Source organism: Antechinus flavipes, chromosome 5 (assembly GCF_016432865.1).
Source record: "Antechinus flavipes isolate AdamAnt ecotype Samford, QLD, Australia chromosome 5, AdamAnt_v2, whole genome shotgun sequence".
Classification (NCBI taxonomy): domain Eukaryota; kingdom Metazoa; phylum Chordata; class Mammalia; order Dasyuromorphia; family Dasyuridae; genus Antechinus; species Antechinus flavipes.
Window position 1 is genome coordinate 223,572,209 of NC_067402.1, and position 6,000 is coordinate 223,578,208.

The following is a 6,000-nucleotide window of genomic DNA, read 5'->3' on the forward strand; positions in this document are numbered from 1 at the left end:
AGAAACTGAAGCTAGAGAGTGAGGTGTCATGTCCAAGGTCACTCAGGGAGTAGTGAAGTAGCAGAGCCCAGGTCCTCTGGCTCTAAAAAAGGCACATGATACTGAGCATATTCCCTACCTGGAACCTTGAGACTGAGCTATGCAATCTATGCTGACTGCATAAATCAATGCCGATCTAACAGCCATCTTTCTCCTGCTCTAGGTAGTCATCCAAGTCCCTTCCCATTTATAAATGGATATATTTATACCTTATAAAAACTTTGTTTCCCTAATCTCTCTCATCCACTTTAAACTCAAACCTTTCCCTATCTTAGCCACTTCTGACAAACCTTTCCCCAGCCGCCTCCCCCTCCATATTGGTTTTTAAATGATCAGTCAACAAATTTCTCTTTATCATCTAGCCCTTCATTTGATATTTCAGCCTCCCAGCACTTAAGTGTAGTTACAAAGAAAGTACTTTTTAAAGTCTTGAGCATCATAAAAATATTCACAATTAACTCAAGTTTCTTAATTACTAATCATCTTCTACAATACTTCCGCTCTGTAATATATATCACATTACCTGCTAGACTTAGAGATCCTTGCTGGATAACATAATAATATAACATGTTTGTGCCACAAATGAAAATATATTCTCTGAGCTTAATCATTATCTGATGGCCTCCAGGACTATTGCCTCTTTCACCTTCCTTAACAAATTTAGCATTTTAAAAAATCTCTTCAACTAATCTCTTGGAGTCTAAGTCAAAGTATTCCCTTTGGTGACAGAGCTCTGACACTGGTCTCTCAGTAACTTCATCTCCTCAAAATTTCTATTTGCATTCTACTTGTGCTACTTAGAGAGTTGGTCATATGTAGATTCATCATCTACAATATGGTAGATCTTATATTCCTGAATTCCCCAAATTCTTCATTCCTGTTCTGACTTCACTTCCCTACTTGACTTCCTCAACTTTACTTCCATATCATCCTTGATTTGCCCTTCTCCTAATTTGCCTGTTTTTTGTTGCATCTCTCAAAGGCTTCCAAACCGATATGTCATCCTTGAATCACCACTCTTTCCTAGCAATCTAATCAGGTGCTCAGTCCTATCAATTCTATCTTTGTAATATCACTAGGATATGGCCCATTTTCTACATTGCCCTCCTCACTTTGTGCCTATACTATTTCAAGAGCTTTCTGGCCAGATATCAAACTGGTCTTTCTAAATGCGGATCCAACAATGTCCTCTCCAGGGTAGAATATAAAATCCTTTATTTAGGACTTAAAGCTGTAAAGTATGGGCTAGCTCCCTGGAGGGCTTCAGGGTCAGCCAAAGGTCTTTAGGGGAAGAAGTGAAGAGTATATGCAAGCTTGCCAAAGATTTCTCCTGCATTCTGGAGTCCAGAATCACCAGCCTCTCTCCTCTTCCTGCTGCCCAGTGACTCTGCCTCTCTTCTTCCACCCTCTAATCCTTGCCTCTCCTTATCTTACCACCAAACATTCAGCAAGCACCAATTGTGAGAAGAGTCATTTATCCAAATATATACTAATTGAGTCATTGTCTCACATTGAATAGGTAATTAGCCTTAAGTGCTCCGTTGTCTGATTCAAGTTTACCTTTTTGGAGTTTCAGCCCTCAATATAAAGCTATTCCTCTGCAACCTTGCCCCTTCATTCCCTTCCAGTCTCCTTGTACCTTCTTCTTCTCTAAGAATTCTCTGATCCAGTCTCACTGGACTCCTGGATGTTTCTTAAACATGATAAACTTATTTCCCAACCTGGTGTTTCACTGGCTTGTCCTCCTTCCAGAAATGCTCTCCCTCATCTCTCCTTGGTTTCCCTGGCTTCCTTCAAATCTTAGCTAAAATCCTACTTATTTCAAGCCTTTCCCAGTTTCTCTTAATACCTCCTGAGATAGCCAATAATACACAATACAGACCTGTCTTATTTGTAGGCAGTTGTTTGCACCTTGTCCCTCTTATTAGAAAGTCAGCTCTTTGAGAACAGGAACTGTTTTTCCTTCTTTTAGTACATAGCAGATAAATAACAAATGCTTTTTGACTGACTCAATTTAAATTGTTAATGGAACAACATGTCACATTAACCCTCCTCCAAGTTAGAATCTCATGCTTCCTCAGCTCTCCCAATTTCCTTTCTTTAGTGCTAAACATGCCATCTTTCTCTGTTGTTTAGTTTCTATGACATTGCCCTATTTCTGAAAACTCCCCTTTGCTGGCATCTCTGACTTCTCATGCCAAGGAAGAACTAAAGGGCGAACTATTCCAAACCTCAGTCCTCTTATGCTCTTTACATTGTCTTCCATGAGGATCACATGGACTTCTGTTCCATTCTCCTATTTCCAAGTCTCAGGTTTGCTATCTCCACATGCGTCAGGGCTACCTCAAACTCAATAGGTTCAAATCACTTATAACACCTTTAAAAACCTATTCCCGGCTATGCAAGGGTCAATGTTGTCAAATTATCCATGCATATGTTTTTAAAATAAAAAACGTTATAAAAAATAACGGTGCAAAAAACAAATAAAACATATCCCCTAACTTTCCAGTTTCTATTAATGACACTACCATTCTTACTCCCAAGGGCCCAAACCTCAAATGCCATTTTTTGACTCTCCCCCCTCCCTCCTGACTTGTTAACAACAGTTCTCCTTTTTCTCAGAAATCTCTTTAAAATCTGAATCTCCCTTTCTACTTTCACTCTTTCAGGCTTTTATGTTCTCTTATTTTGCTGCTGGATAAAACTGCAGTGGCCTCCCTGCCTCCAGTCCTTTTCCTACCCATTCCATATTATTGCTGCCAAATTCATCTTCCTGATGTGCAAGTCAGATGATGTAAGTCCTCTGTTCAAGCATATCATCAAAGTCATAGAATCTCCTTTAGAGTCATCTCACCTAATTCACCTCCCAACCTATAAGCTATTACTCTGTAACCTTACCTCTTTATTCCCTTCAAGTCTCCTTCTACCTTCCTCTCCTCCAAATATGCTCTGATCCAGTCTCATTAGACTCCTGGGTGTTCCTTAAATAAGACACACTATTTCCCAACTTATTTCCAGTGTTTTCACTGCCTTTATAATACCCATGACAAATGATCCTGTAACTTTTACTCAAAGACTATTAATGATGAGACTCTCACTACCTTCCTTAGGTAGTTCACTTCATTTTTGTGTCACACTGATTGTTAGGCAGTTTTTCATTAAACTGAGCCAAAACTGAGGATCCTTTGCAACTCACATCCACTGATTATAGTCCTGATTCCTCTTCTTGACAGCTCTTTTAATTCTTCAGTCTATCTGTTTGTCTTCTCCCAACTGAAGACCTATACATTCAATATTCACACTATATATGCCTTCATTCAAGTCACTGATAAAAATGATGAAAAGTACAAGACCAATGATAGATCTCTGAAGGACTCATGAAAAATTTCTCTGTAGGTTACTGGCTATACATTAATATTGAAACCAGTAATTCTATGGTAGTTTCCAGTCCTCTCATCATCCTTAGGATTTTTCTTTGGAATTGTTCCAGACTCCTTTCCTAAATGTGACTCTCAAATTGGACCACAATACTCCAGATGCAGTCTGACCACGCAAGATTCTAGTATGAATATCACCTCCTTCATTCTGGGTACTATACTTGTATTGATGAAACCTAATATCCTGGAAGCTTTTTTGCTGGTTGAATTCTATTAAGCTTATATTCCACTAATACCTCCAGATCTTTAATTGTCCAAAAATTTTGTGCTCCATCCTATCATTGATTTTATGGAACCAAAATGTAGAATTTGCATTTATCCATTTTAAATTTCAATTTATTAAAATTGGCACATCATCATTCTAGCCTTTAGAGATATTTTGTGAAACTACCATTGATTTGTGTTAGCTGTCTCTCTTAGCTTTATGTCATCTGCAAATCTATTAAACATGTCACCCACACTTTTATTCAAATCACTGATTAAAAAAAATTAGCCTAGGACCAACAAGTCTCAACAAGAGATCCTTGGTGTACTCCATGAAAGATCTCTCCTCTTAGGATAACAGATTTAAAGCAGAAGTGTGCTCATTCATTTTACAAATAAGGAAACTGAGGCCTGGAGAGACATTAAAAGATTTGAGATCAATCCATTCCTTTGGCACCACATTTAGTCTCCTTTCCACTACTAACAAAGCTTGCCTGATGATACATCACAACTTGTCATTTAGCCAGTACTAAACTATCTAATTCTTCTATCACCTAAGTCACATCTCTCTGCCTTGTCCATAAGACACTGAAATAATAGTTGAAAGCCGTAAACAAACTTCAGGTGGATATTACTATTACTATCTGTTATTCTCATCCTGCCTGGTCCATCTACATTCTGACTCCAACCTACCTTTCAAACCTGTCTTGTGTCATTTTCCTTCAGGAAATTTGGTGCTGAAGCAACCACAACTAAAAAAAAAAAACTGCCAGTGGCTTCCTCTCTGGCCCCCTCCTCATCCTACCTCCCAAATTTCTACCTGTCCAGTCCCATGCTTGGGAGAGATCCCATGCCAACCTTCTGAAATCCTTTTTCTCAACCTAGCCCTAATCCTGCCTTCTCTTCCATGAAGGATTCTCTAATCCCCCAGGAGTGGTGTCTTACCATCTCCCACCAAGGTTCATGCCATTCCCTCTTTGACCTCTCCTATGCAATTCATCAGTCATTCATTTATTTGTTGGTAGTAATCTGGTTATGTTTCATTGCCTTCCTCCAATGAAATTTTAAGCCTCTGAAGGAATGATGAAGTGGGAGAATTCTATAGTGCATCTTTATAATCCCAATGTCAGGATATGCCTTGAACCAGGAAATGTTTAATAAAGCTGTGAAAGGGAAATTCACCAAATTTTTGTAAAATAATTAAATTCCTTCCTATCAGTTTGACTTTTTATACCAACAATGATAATGCTTCAGTCTTGGACCTGTCAGAACTACAGACATATTGGAAGTTGTGGTGAGGGTATGAGAGGGTAAGAGAGCTTTTAGGACAGGGATAAAATTACAAGCTTTCCACAAACATTTAATTGGACAAATGAGTGATTTATACCCCAGGTTCCCCTCGACTATCTTGCCAGGAACAGAGCAGATTGATAAGGAATGTCTTTCACATTGCCTAAACCTAAATTGTCTATTCCTGAAGTCTCACAAAAACTTTTCAAAATTTCCATTTTTCAACAGTAGAAATCTTTAAAACACTTTCCTCAATAGGGAGGGGCCAAAATCAGAATCCGAAGCCTGGGGGGGGGGGGGGAAGAGTGGCATAATTAGATAAGCACATTTGAAGACCACTGGCCCCCTGTTTATATTTGGAAACACTACAGCACTTTCCATAGTAGCATAAAGTCATTTTAGGGAGAGTGGAGTAAAAAGGAGGCAGGAAAGGTAGTTGGGGGAGGGCAGCATCTCTAGTTCTTGTTTCTCTTAGACTTCTTTCCTCTTCCCTGCCATCTTTTCCTTCTCTCACAATGTAGCTTTCTCATATGACACACTGCTTAATCTCTCTCTCTGGTTATTTATCTCTCAATCTGGGTATTTCTCTCTGTGCTCTCTATATCTCCCTATTAATGTTTCCATTTTGTGTCTTTTCCTTCTCTGGAAAGGAAGAGGTCTATAGAGGAGGAAATGAGATCATAGAGAATTAGAGAGGAAACCTATTAGAGAAGCAAAAAAATAAATCCAATTATGACACCTGAAAAGAGAGCTCAGGCTTTGAGAATCAAAATAAAGCCAAAAGGAAGCTACAGAACTTAGGATTCTAATTGTGTCACAATTTATCTAAGAGTAAAGGAATATCTACAATGATCTGCCAGGATATAGCTTGTCCAAGCCCAGTTTTCTACAATCTGGCTAGTTCTCAAGTTATATTGCATCGCTCTAACCTCTGATCTGTGGGCTCAAAAGTAAAAAGGTTCTGTTCTTGTTGCCATCACTGTGTAACTACTTTTCTCTCTCTGATGGGCCTTATTCTGACTGTTGCTCC